At 30.2% G+C, this 21,979-nt stretch overlaps 1 protein-coding gene across 6 annotated transcripts in view; it reads right to left on the reverse strand.

The window, feature by feature from the left end:
• The window catches only part of LOC142220935 (facilitated trehalose transporter Tret1), a 68,863-nt gene that overhangs the window by 21,060 nt on the left and 25,824 nt on the right, over positions 1-21,979 (reverse strand). The window contains exon 1 of one of the 6 annotated variants that reach the window (XM_075290365.1): positions 20,415-20,551. The exons of 1 other annotated variant lie outside the window; for it this stretch is intronic. The gene's annotated coding sequence lies outside the window, so the exon portion shown is untranslated. Of the gene's footprint in view, positions 1-20,045; positions 20,136-20,194; positions 20,552-21,979 lie in introns of those variants that run through there. 4 more of the 6 variants (XM_075290363.1, XM_075290362.1, XM_075290364.1 and 1 more) reach the window with 4 other exon arrangements.

The raw sequence follows: 21,979 nt of genomic DNA on the forward strand, positions 1-21,979 counted from the left end.
GATTTCGAAATTTGTTGAAAATGCCACCTCATTCGTTGCACAAGCATTTCTTGTAAAGCCCATTCCTCTTGGAAAAGTCCACAAAAATTTCTTTTAAAGCGCATCCGGGGACCCATATCGATTTTTCCACTTCCGATGCAGTCCTTTTGGACAAGTATTAGAAAGTACGTAATTAGGCTATTTTAAGTGACGAATTTTAGCTTTGAACTGTTGAATTTCACAAAAAATAAAAAATCAATAAAAAAGTAAAAATAAAAAAATTCATCCCCATTGGGATTTGAACATTTGCCGTTTGGCTTTTTCAATTTTATGACATTTCTTTTGAGAAGGTCTTGAAAATTACGATAATTTTTAATTTTTTATTTTTCAAATTTGTAAGAAGTAGATAATAGGAAAATAAAAGTATAACAAAAAATACTGACAAAAATAAAAAGTTAAATTGCAGAAAACATTTTTGTATTTTTAGATTTTTAAATTTCTTCATCCAAATGAACTTCCAAGGCACAACTTCTATAGCAATGCAAAGGATCCAAAAATGGAGTACTTCCATCCTATGACAAGTCCATGTAAGATTCATTGGAGATGATCCAAGTTTGCACTATTTCCGGATCACAAATTTTTAGATCCAACCTACTTTTTTGGAAGCTCTTTGTTTGCTGGGATGTAAGGCTAATGCATACTTGCTTATATTTAGGAACTTGGAACTTTTTTTCTCCAAATTCATGGAAGAATTATTCTAAATTTGTTTGAGAATTGTTCAACTCTAAAAATTCTCCCAAGTAAAAATTGAGAGGTCTAATTTGATACGATTATATATGATTAGATCTGAAAAATGTTAAAATCTAATCACATTTATGGAACAAGATCTGATCAGATCTCAATATTGGCCTAGATCCGTCTCATCATACCCCCAACCCTGGTAACACTGGTTTGGATCCCCAACTTCCTTCATTTGAATGAAAAAATGTAAGAAACTTAAAACAATTGCACCAATTTTACATTTTATATTTATAAACGTTTTCATTACAATTATATTTTCTTATTATTTAATTAGTAAAATTCGAAAAAATATTTCGCTCCGTCCAACTTGGCACCATAGCACCTCAGCACACTCAGCCATAAACGCCATTGAATGTTAGCGATAACTATGAACTTAATATGACACCAAGGTATAACATTCGAACTACTTTTCAGTATGATCTCTATTAATATGAATAAAAAATAAATAATGAAGGTTCGAATGCCACCATTTTCATCATATATTTTTGTACACACACAAAAATATCAATTAATTTTATTGTCAATATAATTAAAATTATGTTTGTATTTGAGCTAACAACTTAATTTGTAAATACAATTACGATTTTAGTAATATTTTGTCACATTAGCAACCAATTTTATTATATCAACAAAAATTTTGTTGAACCTAAAAATTTTCTGTAACAACAATTTATTGTTCGTTCAAATATTATAATATTATTTTGTGTGTACAAATATATTTTTGCATTTATATTCCAAAAAAGTGATAATCCTCTTAATTTCTCAAAAGAACTTCCGTCGAAGTGAAATACCCAAACGGCACAGATTATCCACAAATATCTCCGTGATTAACGTTTTGATTATACCCTAAACCACATAGTGGTGGAAGTATTGATGTTAGATCGCATAAAATATTAATCGATCGAGTCCTGAGTCGATCTAGCTCTTAGAGTCCGCCTGTCAATGTATTTGTGGTTCACAGAATTACGGTCGCAATTGTAAAGCGATTTTGATGAGATTTGCTACATGACATTGTTTTTGGCACAAGAACGAACGCCAAATTTGGCTACATTAACCACACTAATTGAGCGATTTCATCTGTTTTAATAATGGCCTACTAACTTTGTAGGTTTAAAATCAAGTAAAGCTCTTTATATCAGGCGTTTCAGTTCACACTGAGATAAAGCCATAAAATCCTTAATTTTTTAAATAAGGAAATACGTGGTTTAGGTTATGATATAGTAAGCCCCGCTCGACTTTCATTTGTTTTTTTCATTGTTTGCGATATTTAATTATGATGTTTGCGATTGATACTACCATTTCTGTAATGTAAGAAATTTCAATTAAAAATTGATTGTTCAATTAATTTCGTGCTTGAAAACAATCATCATATTTTTCTGTGTTTATTACAAATTTATTCGCATTTAAAAGTTCATAGACATGACTAAAGAAGAGTCTCACATAACCATCCATATCACAAGTAGCGAAGTACACTTGAAATGGCCCATACCATGTACTTGTCAATTTCGAAATAGACTCTTAAGTTCTTGACCGTGCTATTGTTATTATTTTGTAATTGTACCATAACATATTGCACCAAAAACAATTAAAAGAAGATCTGTTCCTAGGAAATTTTTCTTATTCCAGACCTTTGTTATAATGTATATTATGGTAAGGCAGCGACAAAGAGTTCATGTAAATGTCTGGAAGAGTCTTATCATCGTTTTCTGGCATTGGATTTTGTATTATAATTAATGTTTGCAATTATTTTCATATTATTGACTTTGGACTGCATTTTAACTTGATCACCAAATAATATGAAGAAGATAACACATGTTGCAACATTTATGAATCTTTTACAATATTATAAGAAAAGACACCGAATTGTGTTATAAAATAAGACATATTGACAACATTTTCTATAGGAATAAAATTTTGACAAAATTTTCTAAAGAAATAAAATTTTGAGAAATTTTCTATAGAAATATAATTTTGATAAAATTTTCTAAAGAAATAAAATTTTGACAAAATTTTCTATAGAAATAAATTTATAAAAAAATTTACTATAGAAATAAAATTTTGAGAAACTTTTGTATAGAAATAAAATTTTGACAAAATTTTCTATAGAAATACATTTTTGAGAAAATTTTATATAGAAATAAAATTTTGACAAAATTTTCTATAGAAATAAAAATTTGACAATTTTTTCTATAGAAATAACAATTTGACAAAATTTTCTATAGAAATACAATTTTTACAAAATTTTCTATAAAAATACAATTTTGACAACATTTTCTATAGAAATAAAATTTTGAGATTTTTTTCTATTTAAATAAGATTTTGACAAAATTTTAAATATAATACAATTGTGATCATATTGCCTATAAAAACTAAAATTGAGAAAAATGTTCTGTAGAAAAGTAAATTTTGAAAAAGTTTTCTATAGGAACATTTGACAACATTTTCTATAGGAATAAAATTTTGACAAAATTTTCTATAGAAATAAAATTTTGAGAAATTTTCTAAAGAAACAAAATTTTGATAAAATTGTCCCTAGAAAGTAAAATTGTGACAAAATTTTCATTAGAATAAAATTTTGATAAAAATGCCTGTAGAAACTAGAATTGAAAAAAATAGAAAAGTAAATTTTTACAAAATTTTCTATAGAAATAAAACTGTGACAAATTTCTCTATAAACAAAATTTTCACAAAATTTTTTATAGAAATAAAATTTTCACAAATTTTTCTATAGAAATAAAACTTTGACAAAATTTTCTATAGAAATAAAATTTTGACAAAATTTTCTATAGAAATAAAATTTTGACAAAATTTTCATAAAATTTACTATAGAAATAAAATTTTCATTAAATTTTCTATACAATTAAAATTTTGACAAAATTTTCTGTAGGACTAAAATTGGGAAGAAATTTTCTATAGAAATAAAATTACAAAAAAAAAATTCAATAGAAATCAAATTTTGAAGAAATTTTCAATAGAAATCAAATTTTGAAAAAATTTTCTATAGTAATAAAATTTTTATAAAATTTCTTATAGGAAAGAAAATTGAGATAATTTTTCTGCAGAAAATAAAATTTTCTATAGAAATAAACACTTTGATTAAATCCTTTTTCTCAATTTATGTATAAGTACACAGAAAAAATTTCCGTAGTTAAATTAACGCTAAATTTAACTTATTTTTATTGAAAAAAAATTATTTGCTTGTAGTTTAATTTTATTATTTTTATCGAAATTTTCCACAGCTTAATGAAATCTTACTTTTTTTAAGTATGTCTCAAAAATGTTATGAACTAAACGTGAGTATAAAGTTCAATGACCGTACACATAAGTTCAATATGAACTAAAACAAAAGAAGATTTTCGTATGATTCGCAAAAATAGTAAGAATGAACTACTGTATTGTTAAAATGGTCATGATTTGGCATGAATGATTTTCTACTTTACTTTTATATTTCATGTTAGCCTGATACCGAAGCAGGCAATTGACGTCCAAATGCATTATATCTAATTATACTTTTTTTTAATTTTTTCTTCTATGAGATGATGTAATTTCGTGAACTGGAGGTAAAAAGTACAACAGGACATTAAAATTTCCTGGTTTTAACAACGCTTTGTGGAATCCTCAAAATGTGGAGTAAAATGTAGTTCAATTTTTGTGCGAGGTAGTTCATTCGCCTATAAAACAGTTCACTTTTTTCGGTGTAGTAATTTTCTCTTGTTGGTGCAAGCTAAACATATTTAAAATTCCGACTCATTAATAATTCAAGGGATACTTATACACCCAAATGAATTGTCGATAAGGTTAGGTTAGGTGGCAGCCCGATGTATCCGATGTACTTAGACTATTCAGTCCATTGTGATACCGCATTGGTGAACTTCTCTCTTATCACTGAGTGCTGTCCGATTCCATGTTAAGCTCAATGACAAGGGACCTCCTTTTTATAGCCGAGTCCGAACGGCGTTCCACATTGCAGTGAAACCACTTAGAGAAGCTTTGAAACCCTCAGAAATGTCACCAGCATTACTGAGGTGGGATAATCCACCGCTGAAAAACTTTTTGGTGTTCGGTCGAAGCAGGAATCGAACCCACCTAACCATTGCACCACGGTGGCTCCCAATTGTCGATAATAGAAATGATCATAAAATAATAAATAAATTTCTAAAATAAAATATTCCTCTCGATTTTTTGTTTCTTGGCAAAATTATCCTCAAATTTTGGTAGATTACTTTTTGCTCGACTGGCAACTGTGTGCGGGACACCGTAACGGTCGTTCATCCACCGTGCCGAATATTATGGAGTGAATCTCCTAAAGACAGTATTGAAGCTCTGGGCAGACAAATATTTGGGTCGCAGATCATGGATATTCGAATAGTACTCAGCCCCTTCGCACGTGTCAACCAAGAATGGCTTAAAAACGAAGTTCCTCGCTTCATTTCTACCGTACTATGGTCACCAAAATCTCCGGATATCAATCCCTTGGTCTTTTTCACCTGGGACATTTTGGAGAGTAAAGTTGACACTAAATACCAAAGTGTAGATCATCTCAAGATAGCGCTTCACCGGGAATGGACCAACATAATGCAGAGCCACTTTCATGCAGGGTGTGATAGTGTTGTCGGTCATGAGAAGCCGATAATTCGGGGAAAGGGTAGCGAATTCGAACAAATCTAAACTGATTCTATTATTTGTAGTTATTTTCAACACTTTTTGCTTTTGAACAATAAAATTAAAAACAAGTATATACGGCCGTAAGTTCGGCCAGGCCGAAGCTTATGTACCCTCCATCATGGATTGCGTAGAAACTTCATCTAAACACTGCCATCCACAATCGAATTACTTAAGTTGCGGTAACGCTGTGGACCGATGTGGATCAATTTTTGCACGGTTGTTAGAGACCATATACAAATACCATGTACCAAATTTCAGCCGGATCGGATGCAATTTGCTCCTCTTTGAGGCTCCGCAAGCCAAATCTGGGGATCGGTTTATATGGGGGCTATATATAATTATGGACCGATATGGACCAATTTTTGCATGGTTGTTAGAGACCATATACCAACATCATGTTCCAAATTTCAGCCGAATCGGATGAAATTTTCTTCTCTTTGAGGCTCCGTAAGCCAAATCTGGGGATCGGTTTATATGGGGGCTATATATAATTATGGACCGATGTGAACCAGTTTTTGCATGGTTGTTAGAGACCATATACCAACACCATGTACCAAATTTAAGCCGGATCGGATGAAATTTGCTTCTCTTTTAGGCTCCGCAAGCCAAATCTGGGGATCGGTTTATATGGGGGCTATATATAATTATGGACCGATGTGGACTAATTTTTGCATGGTTGTTAGAGACCATATACCAACACCATATACCTAATTTCAGCCGGATCGGATGAAATATGCTTCTGTTAGAGGCTCCACAAGCCAAATCTGAGGGTCCCTTTATATGGGGGCTATACGTAAAAGTGAACCGATATGGCCCATTTTCAATACCATCCGACCTACATCGATAACAACTACTTGTGCCAAGTTTCAAGTCGATAGCTTGTTTCGTTCGGAAGTTAGCGTGATTTCAACAGACGGACGGACGGACATGCTTAGATCGACTCAGAATTTCACCACGACCCAGAATATATATACTTTATGGGGTCTTAGAGCAATATTTCGATGTGTTACAAACGGAATGACAAAGTTAATATACCCCCATCCTATGATGGAGGGTATAAAAATAGCGCTTTATTTTGTTGCCATGTAAACCTCCTATTCAACGAGATATATGAAAATAAAAACTAAAAAAAACTCTATCATAGTTGCAAATGCATAAATTACAAAAACTCAATATCCTGTATTGACTAGTAATAATGTTATAAAAAAAAACATAAAATAGAAGCAAAACATTCTCGCTTTGCAAATGTTCTAAAATGGTTTATATTTCATTTGAACTTATTTGTTTCTGATATTCACGAGCTTTGTTTTTCATAGAAAAATTATTCTTGGTCTCAATTTGAATTTCCAGTTTTAGCCATTGATCTTTTAAGACAATAAATTTTCATCAATAAACGATATCTCAATATTCGTGACAAGACAATATTGTCATTTATATTGGTAACTAAACTACTGTAAATAAATTAAGATACACTAAAAGAATTTTTATTTTTTTTTTCTAATATACTTTATTCAGTTATAGCTAAATCAAGAAAAATTAATACTGCAAAAATATAACGAGCGATTTGTTTGATAGTAATCATTGCTTTACTACTATTATTAACACCTGATGGAAGCGAATTAATTTCTATTGCAAAGAATGGGTTGTTAGTTGGCATATTAATGGGATGGTTACACATAGAAATAGGTAAACAAACTCAACAAGGTCTAATCGTATTACACATATTACATAAATTATCCAATTGAAACATTAGTTTGCATACATAATTGTAGATACTGCTTTTACCATAAAAATTAAATATCCGGTTTTACAATATTCAGATAGACTTTTTGTAGCCTTGAAGATATAGAGTTCAATATGTTTCAGTTCATTGACCTTAATCAATTCTTAATTTACAGTACATATGTCAAAGGTAGGATTTATTGATAACCCAGCATAAAAAAGCTTCCAAAAAAGTGGTTTGGATCCCCAACTTGTAATCCGGAAGTAGTCCAAATTATTCCAAAAATATTTTTTTTACAAATTCTCTGTAGAAATAAAATTTTTAATAAATTTTCTGCAGAAATAAAATTTTGATAAAAATTTCAATGGAAATACAATTTTGAAAAAATTTACTATAGAAATACAATTTTGACAAAATTTTCTATTGAAAAAAGATTTTGGCAAAATTTTCTATAGAAATACAATTTTGACAAAATTTTCTATAGAAATAAAATTTTGAGAAAATATTCTTATAGAAACTAAAATTGAGAAAAATATTTTGTATACTGCCCGGTTCCAAAGATTTTGTCTATATTTTAACAATTTTGGTATTCCGAGTCAAAGAAGCGGAGAATATAAATAATGATACTTTTAAGACACAATTCTCTTTTAAATTTGGGTTTTGTGTACTTGCTTTTAAGAAGCAATTTTAATTTTTCGTTTTTTCATTTTTTTTTTAATATGCTATCAGAGTCCTTTAAAAAAAAACTTTATTTACTAAATTCAGACTCGAGTTCCGGTAGAAATTATGCTAAGTTTCAATATTTTTTTTTCAATGTAGAAAAGAAAATTTTAACAAAATTCTCTATAGCAATCAAAATTTGGCAAAATTTTCTATAGGAATCAAATTTTGACAAAATTTTCTATAGAAATAAACAAATATAACGACAACTTTATTTTCCAAATTCAGACTCGAGTTCCGGTAGAAATTATGCTAAGTATCAAGTAAAAAACGTCTTTAAAATAAAGTTTGAAAAACATGTCCTATTTTTGAACGATTTTTTGCTTTGTACTCAAGATACAAAAAGACAAAAAATTTAAAGACAATTAATTTTAAAGAATTTTTCTGAATTATTATAATGTTATGATATCCATTTTTAAATCAAATCACTTAGTTATAAGGGCAATACGACTTCATTGAAAAGTTTATTGACTTTTGGACAAAGAAAAAGCTTTATATTAGAGAAATGCTTCTTCTATGCTAAGCAAAATTTGCATTCTTATATTAAGAACATGGAATCTTTGGCCTCATGACAATATTTTTTTTTTTCAGCGTAGAAAAGAAAATTTTAACAAAATTTTCTATAGGAATAAAATATTGACAACATTTTCTATAGGAATCAAATTTTGACAACATTTCCAATGGAAATAAACAAATATATATTTTCTAAAAAAATATATTTTTGATAAAAATTTTCTAAAGAAATAAAATTTTAACAAAATTATCTATAGAAATAAAATTGTGACAAAATTTTCCATAGAAATAAAATTGTGACAAAATTTTCTATAGAAATAAAATTGTGACAAAATTTTCTATAGAAATAAAATTTTGACAAATTTTTCTATTGAAATAAGATTTTGACAAAATTTTCAATAGAATAAAATTTTGATAAAAATGCCTATAGAAACTAAAATTGAGAAACATATTCTGCAGAAAAGTAAATTTTGACAAAATTTTTTAAAGAAATAAAATTTTGACAAAATTGTCTATAGAAATAAAAATTGAAAATTATATATGTTTCAGTTCATTGACCTTTACTTAATTTACTGTACCTATGTCAAAGGTAGGATTTATTGATAACCCATCAAAAAAAAGAGCTTCCAAAAATGCGGTTTGGATCCCCAACTTGTAATCCGTAAGTAGTCCAAATTTAGATTTGTATGAATTTTACATGGGCATGTCATAGGACTGAAATACTCCGTTTTCGGATCATTTAGAAGTTATGCCTTGCAAGTTCATTTGAATCAAGGTATATTAGGGATGGTACTTTCAGTATTACAAAAACAACAATGTCAGCCGCCATATTGCCACTTTGATTGTCATTTATTTAAAGCAGAAAAAATCTGGAAATATATCCACGTATGTTTCGAAATATGAGGAAATATGTTCGCAAGAAGAATTGAAGTAATTCTTACTATCAATTATGGTGCCTATTTATTTCGATACTTTTCTGTAATCATTTAAAAGGAAACTGAATATTTCATTTTTATACCCACCACCATAGAATGGTGACGGGGGTATAATAAGTTTGTCATTTCGTTTGTAACAGATCGAAATATCGATTTCCGACTATATAAAGTATATATATTCTTGATCAGGTAGAAATTCTAAGACGATATAAGCATGTCCGTCTGTCTGTCTGTTGTAATCACGCTACAGCCTTCAATAATGGCGCCATCGTCCTGAAATTTGGCACAGATTCGTCTTTTGTTTGCAGGCAGGTCAAGTTCGAAGATGGGCTATACCGCTCCAAGTTTTGATATAGTCCCCATATAAACCGACCTCCCGATTTGAGGTCTTGGGCTTATAAAAACTGTAGTTTTTATCCAATTTGCCTGAAATTGGAAATCTAGAGGTATTTTAGGACCATCAAAAAGTGTACCGAAAATGTTGCCTATCAGTCCATGTTTTGGTATAGCCCCCATATGGACCGATTTCCCGATTTTGCTTCTTGGGTGTCTAGAAAGCGTATTTTCTATCCAATTTGTCTGAATTTGGAAATCTAGAGGTATTCTATGACCATAAAGAGGTGTGCCGAAAATGGGGTGTATCGGTCCATGTTTTGATATAGCCCCCATATAGACCGATCTACCAATTTTACTTCTTGGACTTCTAGAATCCGTAATTATTACTCAATTTGCCTCAAATCGGAAATCTAGGGGTATTCTAGGACCTTAAGGAGGTGTGCCGAAAATGGTGAGTATCGGTCCATGTTTTGATATGGCCCCCATATAGACCGATCTCCCGATTTTATTTCTTGGGCTTCTAGAATCCGTAGTTTCTATCCAATTTGCCTGAAATTTGAAATCTTGAGGTATTCTAGGACCATAAAGACGTGTGTCGAAAATGGTGAGTACCGGTTTATGTTTTGATATAGCCTCCATATAGACCGATCTCCCGATTTTACTTCTTGGGCTTCTAGAAACCGTAGTTTTTATCCAATTTGCTTGAAATTGGAAATGTAGAGGTATTCTAGGAAAATAAAGAGATGTGCCGAAAATGGTGATTATCGGTCCATGTTTTGATATAGCCCCCATATAGACCGATCTCCAGATTTACTTCTTGGGCTTCTAGAATCCGTAGTTTTTATCCAATTTGCCTGAAATTGGAAATCTAGAGGTATTCTAGGACCATAAATGGGTGTGCCGAATATATTGAGTATCGGTACAGTTTTTGATATAGCCCTCTTATAAACCGGCCCTCCGATTTGGGGTCTAGATTCTAGAACTACATTTAAATGTGCTGAATACTGTGTGTATCTTTCCATGTTTTGGTATAGCTCCCATTACACCGAACTCCCGATTTAACTCCTAGGGTTTCTAGAAATTGTAGTTTTTATCCGATTGGCCACAAATTGAAAATATACTGGCATTTTAGACCCATAAAAAAGTGTATAAGATTGAGGTTTATCGGTCCATTTAGTAAGGCCTCCATATAGACCGATTTCACTTATTGAGGGTATCTTGAAAATTGCTTGAAACTGAATGCAAAATTTCCAGATTTTACTTCTCGTAGTAATTTAAATAATTGGGATTTAAAATCCACAGATTATAGACTTCAAGTCAAGGCGTTATTTCATCATTTTTTTGCACACTTAGAAGAGATGTTTATGATTCCTCTAAAACTCAAACACAAAAACGGTTCTTATAAATTCAGAATCTGATCTAGTCTTCATAGGTATAATCTTTTCATTTATCTGTGGGAAGCGTACTGGTTGAACTGATCTGCTTGGGAAAATATCTGTCATCAAACCCCCGTGAAATTTTCCAAGGAAACTATTATATTTGATTCATGGTGGTGGGTATTTAAGATTCGGTCCGGCCGAACTTACTACTGTATATACTTGTTTTTTTTTTTTTTTATAAAATAAAGCTGCAATTTTTGCTCTTTGTAAAGATACCTCAAAAAATAGGAACAATTAGTTCGTGTATATGGGAAGAATGAAGAATATTTAATTCAAGGATATAAAATCATAGTTTGAAGAAATACTGCACATATTATAAGTAAATACTGACGATCAAAGTTCTGCTCAAATGAAAAAATTGTAATCACCAGATAGCATGAAAATACTAAAGTTACTAAATATACCTTGATTTTAATGAAAAAATTAAAAAAAAAAAAAACAAAAAAGATCATTTACTTCACTTTATACATTTTTTATCATGTTTTTTTTTTTACAACAAATATCTCTTCTCACTATAATCTAACCTACAGCAAATAACTCTTTTTCGAGAACAATCTTTTCTAAATACGTTCTAAATAATAAAATATAATCTTTACTAGTTGTAATAATAGTATGTTAGTACCCATATTAATGTAATACCATAATCTTTGGCAACAGGAATAAATATATATATGGACAAGAAATCATGTCAACAGTATATATTCAATTTCTATGTCATGAATATGGAGTTTTTTTTTGTTTGTACGAAATACAATTCATATGACCGGTTTTGTTTACATTTTTAAGACTAAATATATTTTCTCTAATGGTAATTTTGCTAAAAAGCAGTTTGTTAAGCATAAATAGCTAGTAGCAATACTAATACCCGACTAGGAAAACTTTTGTATTTAACAATGAAATAATATCATTAAAATTTTCAGCAAGCTAGTCTATATTATATCGGTTCTGCAAACAAGTTATGGTGGCCTTGATTGTCAAGCTATTATACGCTATGTTCTGCATGGTAGTAAACATAAGGTATTTGGGTAATAAATAAAAGTGCTCGCAAAAAAATAAAACGTTTGGGACAAGGATGTTGCAAAGGTTGAATTTCTTCACTGTTTGTATTACAGAAGAGAAAATAGTGAGAGCTAAATAAATTATCTAAAAGTAAGTATGATATGGAGAATGCATGCAGAAAAGGAATGTGATCACACCAACCATGTTTTAAGAGCTTAATGTAACATTTTCGCGGCGAACATGTAACATACTTGTCAAACCTTGTTTTTTTATACCCACCACCTTAGGATGGGGGGTATATTAACTTTGTCATTTTGTTTGTAATACATCAAAATATTGCTCTAAGACCCCATAAACTATATATATTTTGGATCGTGGTGAAATTCTGAGTCGATTTAGCGATGTCCTTCCGCCCGTCACGCTAAATCCAAGCTATCGACTTCAAACTTGGCACAAGTAGGAGTTATTGATGTAGGACCACTTTTAGATATAGCACCCATATAAACGGAAAGTTTGGGACACGCAAAAAAATAATTCTTTCCACCCAAACGAAATTTTAGAAAAACAAAGATCGTTTCTCAATTGCTTTTCGCTGTAAGGAAGTTTATTTGGAAGAAAAGTATATACTTTTTGTGATAAACGTTTATTCATTTCCAGGATGTAAAAACATTTCATAAAAACTAACTCAAAAAAAAAAACAATCTTTTCTGGCTAACATAATTGCATTTTCCCTCAAATCTTTCTCACTTCCACGAGGTTTTTTAGTTCTTAGCATCTTTTTCTGTAATACAAACTATGTAGAAAAAATGATTCGATTTTATAAATTTTTAAAATTTTACCATTCGCTTGGACGGAGAATCGAACCGCGGACCATACAATTTGTAAGCCAACACACTATCCACTGGGCTACGTAGCTGTCATCGACAGCCAAAGAGTTATATTTATATAGCAACGTTTTCAGCGCTCACGAGCCTATTAAACAAACTTTATTTAACAGAAACATACATTTAGTTGGGCACCGTGAAGCAATGGTTAGTACGTCCGCCTTGCATTCCAAGAGTCGTGGGTTCGATCCCTACTTCGACCGAACACCAAACATTTTTTATACCCTCCACCATAGGATGTGGTGTCATTCCGTTTGTAACACATCGAAATATTGGTCTAAGACCCCATAAAGTATATATATTCTGGGTCGTGGTAAAATTCTGAGTCGATCTAGCGATGTCCGTCCGTACGTCTGTCCAGCTGTCCGCCCGTCAGTGGAAATCACGCTAACTTCCGAACGAATCAAGTTATCGACTTGAAACTTGGCACAAGTAGGAGTTATTGATGTAGGTCGGATGGTATTCCAAATGGGCCATATCGGACCACGTTTACGTATAGCCCCCATATAAAGCGATCCCCATATTTGACCTCCGGAGCTTCTTGGAGGTGCAAATTTCATCCGATCCGGTTGAAATTTAGTACGTAGTGTTAGTATATGATCTCTAACAACCACGCCAGAATTGGTCCATATCGCTCCATAATTATATATAGCACCCATATAAAGCGATCCCCAGATTTGACTTCCGGAACCTCTTGGAGGAGCAAATTTCGTTCGATTCGGTTGAAATGTTCTATGTTGTGTAAGTATATGATCACTAACAACCACGCAAACATTTATCCATATCGGTCCATAATTATCTATAGTCCCCATATAAGCCGATCCCCAGATTTGACCTCCGAAGCCTTTTGGAGGAGCAAATTTCGTCTGATTCGTCTAAAATTTTGTACGTTATATTAGTATATGTTCTCCAATAACCATGCAAAAATTGGTTCATATCGGTCTATAATTATATATCGCCCTCAAATAAACCGATCCCCATATTTGACCTCGGGAGCCTCTTGGAAGAGCAAATTTCTTGGAGGCGCAAATTTCATCCGATTTGTTTGAAATTTGGTGCGTTGTGTTAGTATATGGTCGCTACCAACCATTCCAAACGTGGTCCATATCGGTCCATAGTTATATATAGCGCCCACCGATCCCCACTTCTTCGTGGATAAGCAAATTTCATTTGATCTTGCTAATATTTGGTGGTGATCACACAAAAATTGGACCATATAGGTTCATAAATGTATATAGGCGCCATATAAACCGACCCCCATTTACTTATGCCTCAAAAATGTATGCCGGTTAAGGACTGAATTATATAGGTTTTTCATCTGCCTTTTTTGCATATTATATACCCCGTATAGACTAAAATAACTTCCAATTTAGAAGACGATGTTAAGGAATTTTAAGATACCTTGTCATCGGCAAGTATTACTTCAACCCAAGTAATTCGATTGTGGATACCAGTCTTTACACGCAGAGCAGGAATATGATCACCTCAAACCTATTTCAAGAGCAAAATGTTATTTTTGTATGGTGACCATGTAACATGTTTGTCACTATAATGTTATTTTCTCGTCAAATATAACCTGCTTGCCGAAATCAGATACATGATTTCCGAGAAAATAACATGGTGGCGAAAACCATGTTACATGGTCAACACCCAAAAATAACATTTTGCTCTTAAAACATTTTTGAGGTGATCATATTCCTTCTCTGGGTGTAGTAGAAGTTTCTACGCAATCCATGGTGGAGGGTACATAAGATACGGCCTGGCCGAACTTAAGGCCGTATATACTTGTTTCAATTGTTTTTTAATTAAGAAAACTGACGTTACAAACAGAATGGAACTTCGATAAATGAGATCTGTATTCCAATTTTAATTTTAGAGTGGAAATATTTAAAGGAAGATAGCTTCCTAAAAAATATCTTTATTTTAAAGAAGTCGCTTCTTTTGCTCCGAATCTATACCAAAATCCTTAAGGGTAGGTCAAAATTTGTTGAAACGAAGTAAACTTGTTTTGAGAGTGAGCCAATTCTATACCATATTCATTGCTTTTTTGGGTACGTCTGTTTTTTGCTGAATTTCCCTGATAATTTGAATTTTCCACCTTCTTTTCAATAAGGAAGTAGATGTATTGTAACGTTGAAAAGAACACATTTAATGTGCACAGTGCATGGCATATTTACCGCAATCGAAATATTTCGCACCATTTTGTGTTAACTAAATATTTTCCCTAAGCAATTCATTATTTATATTCTTATTATTTAACTGATATATCATAAGTCACACATTTTCAATTATATAGTATTCATAGAATTTTATTCTATGGGATTTGTCATACGTGACTACCGTCGATAACAACAAAAAACAATGCGAAAATTAGAAAATGGTTTGAAATATTTCAAATATTTGAAATTATTTTAGCAATCAATATTTGGATATATGATAAATCTCGTACTACAATGGACTTTATATCATATATACACTCAAAAAAATTTGGATCAAAAGATTTTAACAATCATTTTATAAGATATTGATTCCGAGTCAATGATCAGGTATAAGGACAATACTCGTCATTAACTTAAGATTTGAAATAAATTTTAAGTCAACGATTTATTTACATAAAGTTGGCGATTACTTGTGGTATAATTTAATTTCATGCACACTGAAAAAACAGTGAACGCACCAGAAAAGAAAATTTTAGTTAATTTTTGAAAAAAATAGATTAATTTTATTACAAACAGAGATGTCATAGTGATTTCACAAAAATAAGTATATAATTTTATATAATAAGTATATAAATTTATTAGATAAAATTATTATTTTTTCACTTACTAAAGAAAATTTCGTAGTTTGAAGGAAAACAAGTATATACGGCCGTAAGTTCGGCCGGGCCGAAGCTTATGTACCCTCCACCATGGATTGCGTAGAAACTTCTACTGAAGACTGTCATCCACAATCGAATTACTTGGGTTGAGGTAACACTTGCCGATGGCAAGGTATCTTAAAACTTCACAATACCGTAATATATACCACGTAGTCCATACGTGGTATATATTAAACTTAAAACGGCCTATTAAATACGTATATAATTAAGTTTGACAAAATTTTCTATACAAATAAAATTTTGACAAAAGTTTCTATAGAATTAAAATTTGACAATATTTTCTATAGGAATAAAATTTTGACAAAATTTTTTATATAAATAAAATTTTGACAAAATTTTCTATAGATATAAAATTTTGCTAGATTATTTTTGGCTCGAGTGGCAACCATGATTATGAACCGATATGGACCAATTTTTGTGTGATTGGGGATCGGCTATATATAACTATATACTAACACCACGTTGCAAATTTCTACCTGATCGGATGAATTTTGCTCGTCCAAAAGGCTCCGGAGTTCAAATCTGGGGATCGTTTTATACACGCAAAGAAAAAAAAAACGTTTGAAAAACGTGTACCGAAAACGTTTTTCTTTTGTTAGAGTTTTTTGAATTGCTTCGAAAATTTTAAACTTTTATCACCAAAAAAATTCGTTTGTTACAAAATTTTTATTTTTTAAATAAAAAAAAGTTATTTTTGAAACAACAACACAGTCCATTTCGTTTATATCAAACACTGTTCTTTTCTGACTTTAGGTCTTTAATAAGACACATTTTACAGTTCAAAATTTAATATACTACAATGTAATGTTGATCATTTTTTCGGAATCTTCCGAACATATCTGGAATATATGTAAAAAAGCAGGGATCGAACCCACGACCCTTGGCATGCAAGTCGGACGTAGCAACCACTGCTCCACGGTGCCAAACTAAATGTTTGTTTCTGTTAAATAAACTTTGTTTATTCGGTTCGTGGGCGCCGCAAGCTATGCTATATAAATATAACTTATATAGATATTTATCTATTGATGACCATACCAGGTACATAGCTCAGTGGTTAGTGTGTTGGCTTACAAAGTGCATGGTCCGCGGTTCGATTCTCCGTCCAGGCGAAAGGTAAAAAATTTTAAAAATTTATAAAATTGTATAATTTCTTCTACATTGTTGGTATTACAGGAAAAGGTGTTAAGAAGTAAAAAACCTCGTGGATGTGAGAAAGATGTGAGGGAAAATGCAATTAGCAAGAAAACAATGCTTTTTTTAGTTTGTCTTTATGAAATTGTTTTTACATGCTGGAAAAGAATAAACGTTTATCACAAAAAGTATATACTTTTCATCCAAATACACTTCCTTACAGCGAAAAGCAAATGAGAAACGAACTTTGTTTGTCTAAAATTACGTTTGGGAGGAAAGAATTATTTTTTTGCGTGTATGGGGGCTATATATAATTATGGACTGATATGGACAAATTTTGGAATGAGTGTTAGAGACTATATACTAATACCATGTACCAAATTTCAGCCGGATCGAATGAAATTTGCTTATCTTAGAGGATCCGCAAACCAAATCTGGGAATCGGTTTATATGGGGGCTATATATAATTATGGACCGATATGGACCAATTTTTGCATGGTTGTTAGATACCATATACCAACATCATGTGCCAAATTTCAGCCGGATCGGATGAAATTTGCTTCTCTTTGAGCCTCCGCAAGCCAAATCTGGCTTCTTTAAACCAAAAATGTGTTTCTTACTTTAAGGAAAATTTGCCTTAAATTAAAGACATGCAACTTTAAGGAAGGGACGCAAATTTTCAAAATGTGTGTCCAAAATTTAATGAAAATTTTCGAAGAAAAGATTATAAACTTTCTTTTAATAAAAGTTTCATTATTTTAAAAAATTTGTCCTTAATAGTGTGTAAATTGCACACCCTAAAATTGAGGTTGCGTAATCTTTAATATCACGTAAATATTTTTTTCAGTGTACGCAAACAAATTATTAAAGCCATGGAAACTTTCTTAAAACCCAATAACATGAAAACCAAACATGAAAGATTGTGTAATTTATAGTTTAGGACATGAAATGTATACAATATCAAAAAAAATCCCTGAAAGCGGATTACTTAAATTTTGCAATTTTCGCTCCCCATTAAAGTTGTATATCTTTGAAGTAAGAAAAAATTTGTTATTATTTATATTTATAAATATTTAAAGTAAAGAAAACCATTTTTTTATTTAAATATATAAGTTTTAAATTACTGAGATATTGAATCTTTTGATTAAAGATAAAAAACTTCAAAAATTGTTAAATTTTTATTTAAAGGATTTTGCATCTTTGGTTTTAAGTTTTTTTCTTCTGTAATTAAGAAACAATTTTTTGCTTTGAAGTACCTGTTATACCTTGGATTTGTGGAGATATATCGCAAAAAGAGAACGAAACTTGTACCCTAATTTTAAATTTATAGAGCCTAGATTTAGAGCTACATAAATCCAAAATCCTTAAGGGAAGGTCAACATCTTTAAATTCAAGTAAATTTTTTCTGTGTATATCAATAATATGGAAGCGGGGAATTGAAATAAATTACACTCAAAAAAAAGTTTACTTGGATCCCAAGGTTTTGACCTTCCCTTAAGGATTTTGGTATTGATTCCGAACCAAAGATGCGGCTTCTATAAAAGAAAGACATTTTTTACGGACCTCCCTGGCTTTAAATCTAGGATCAATAAAATTAAAATTGGATACAGATCTCAATCATCGAGTTTTTATTTTCTTTTTGCGATATATTAATAAAGGTATTTATATACAAACAAATTCCAATTTCAAAATCCAAATTATGCCAGGTACTTCAAAGTAAAAACAGTTTTCTTAATGCTAAAAAAAAACTTTAAACCAAAGATGCAAATCCTTAAAATAAGTCTTAGCCTATATTTGAAGCGTTTTATCTTAAATTTAAAAATTCAATATGTCAGTTGAGTTAAAGACAATTTCTTTAAATTAAAAATGTTTTTCTATATTTTAAGGAAAATTTGTCTTACTTCAAAGATCTACAACTTCAGCAGAGAGACGCAAAATTTCAAGATTTGTGTTTAAGGAAATTTAAGGAAAAAATTTTGAAGCAAGGATTATAAACTTTCTTTTAATTAAAATGTCATTGTTCCTTAGTATTGCGTAAATTTTAAATCTAGGTTTTATACACACAAAAAAGTAAATTGTGTTGTGGGATGAACCACATCGTTTGAAAATTGATCTAAACTGCACGCAAAGAAGTAATATAATCACCTCAAACATGTTTCAAGAGCGAAATGTTATTTTTGGACGGTGAACATGGAACATTTTTATCGCAAAATTTTTGTTTTCTCGGCAAACATATATACGGTTGCCGAAATCAGTTACATAATTTTCGATAAAATAACTTGGTCCATTTGTATACCTTACCACACTAAATGGTAAGTACTATGGCCAACACATTTTGGTTGGAGCCATTATAGGACTTATTCAATTCACAGTATATTTAACGCTGATTTTCCGACCATTTTTCTATTTGTTGGTCGCACGGTAGAGGCCAATACATAGAAAAAAAATCACGAACATTATTCCAATTAAAGTTTTAATTGAGTTTAAAAAAAAATATTCAATTAAAAATTTAATTGATTCAAAAAAATTTTTAATTGAAACAAAAATCAATTTAAAAAATTAATTGGATCAATTCATTTTTTAATTCACTTTCATTTATTTTTTAATTGACACTATCATTTCTGTAATTGAAAACATTTCAATTGAAAAATGAATTGGATCAATTAATTTCGTGATTGAATCAAAAAAAATTGTTTTTTGTGTACCAATTGTAAAGGGGTTCGTTTAATCGCCTACAAACCAACTTAGTCCTTATTTTTGAAATTTTATATTAAATATTTCCAAACATTGATAAATTATAAAATTGAATTACATTCTATTATTTAATTGAAAGTCGAAAGAAAAAAAGCATTAAATCTCCCAATGACCCTTTCCAGTTTTTAATAAAAACAAAGGGTGAAGCAAAATCGACCAAAGCAAATGCTACTGCCACTTGTATTCATTTCTTGTATTTTTTGTTGCTGTTTTGCACACCGCATATGAAGATTTCCAAATTTTTTGAGACTAGTTTGGTGGTGCCATAGCTGGTTTCAAAGTTTCTACCATGTGTTGTTAATAGGAAACGGCAAAATTGCAGCCGTTAGGGAGAATGTGTATTTTTGTAATTTTTTTCGTAGATTTTTTTTCCAATTATGGCATAGTCACAGGTTAATTTCATTTCAATTTTTAATTGTAATTTTTTAATTGATTACCGCTCTAATAATTTTTGATTTCACTTTATGTTTTTTCATATATATATATTTTTTTCAAATCTCACTTTTAATTGGCACTTTTTTTATAATTAAAATATTTTTTTCTTCTATAAATTACGTTTTTAAATCTTGGTATTAAATTTGAACTTTCATTGAATTATTTTTTTGTCATATAAGAGGATCATTTATTTCCTAATTTATTGTTAATTAATTGTATTACTTTACGCGTGTTTCAATTTTGGAACATCTTCACATCGCGGTTGTTGAGTTTCGACTAAATGTTTAAAAGTATTTTTTGGCTTAAAGCTTTGCTTTTACATTTCTCACAGGGCCTCTGAGCAGCTAAAATCCACCAGTCAGTCAGCCAGCCATCCAGCCAACAACCTGCAATAGCAATTTTGTGTGTTTGTTTTTACGTTTTTCTCCCCCCTCTGTTTTTGTAAATTTAAAATAGCAGCAAAATCACAAATCGATTCAACGTCAGTTATTGTTGCTGTTAACCTATGTTGGTTGCTTTTGTCTTTTGTTTAAAAATTGTTTAAATGTCGTTGGGTTGCCTATATATTTTTTTTTGTTATTGTTCTTTTAGTCGCCATGAGCACTACTATGCTGTTGTTGCTAGATATGTTTGCAATTTTTCTAAGCCGGGATTTAAGTCATTGTTAATTTTTGTTTATTTTTTCCGTCCTTTGTTTGGAAGCATTATTTAAGCTCACAAAAAAATGTTCCGATTATTCTTGACAGCTTGAGCTGCTGGATATAGTATTTGCGGATGTGTGTAAACACTGAGAAAAATATTTTTTGGCTTCTTTATTTTAATAAAAATAGAAACCTGAGACTCAATGAAAATGGTCTTACAAATATTATTAAGATAAAACACTTTAAGCAACTTGTTCCGAACATATTCCAATCAAACGACGATTGTCACCCAAGCCGAAAATAATCTACCAAAATTTGGAGAAAATTTTAACAAAATTCAACAATACAAAAAAATATTTGTCAAAATTTTATTGCTATAGAAAATTTTGTCAAAATTTTTTTGCTATAGAAAATTTTATTAAATATTTATTGCTATAGACAATTTTATCCAAATTTTATTACTATAGCAAATTTTTTCAAAATTTTATTGCAATAGAAAATTTTGACAAAATTTTATTGCTATAGAAAATTTTGTCAATAATTTATTGCTATAGAAAATTTTGACAAAATTTTATTGCTATAGAAAATTTTGTCAAAAATTTATTGCTATAATTTTATTGTAAAGAATCTTTTGTCAAAATAATATTGCTATAGAAAATTTTGTAAAAATTTTATTGCTATAGAAAATTTTGTCAAAATTTTAATGCTATTGAAAATTTTATAGCTATAGAAAATTTTGTCAAAATTTTATTGCTAAAGAAAATTTTGTCAAAATTTTATTGCTAAAGAAAATTATGTCAAAATTTTATTTCTAAAGAAAATTTTGTCAAAATTTTATTGCTGTAGAAAATTTTGTCAAAATTTTGTTGCTATATAAATTTTTGTCAAAATATTATTGCTATAGAAAATTTTGTAAAAATTTTATTGCTATAGAAAAATTTGTCAAAATTTTAATGCTATAGAAAATTTTATAGCTATAGAAAATTTTGTCAAAATTTTATTGCTAAAGAAAATTTTGTCAAAATTTTATTGCAAAGAAAATTATGTCAAAATTTTATTTCTAAAGAAAATTTTGTCAAAATTTTATTGCTATAGAAAATTTTGTTGCTATATAAATTTTTGTCAAAATATTATTGTTATAGAAAA

This window comes from Haematobia irritans, chromosome 1, assembly GCF_050003625.1.
Source record: "Haematobia irritans isolate KBUSLIRL chromosome 1, ASM5000362v1, whole genome shotgun sequence".
In the NCBI taxonomy this organism is placed as follows: domain Eukaryota; kingdom Metazoa; phylum Arthropoda; class Insecta; order Diptera; family Muscidae; genus Haematobia; species Haematobia irritans.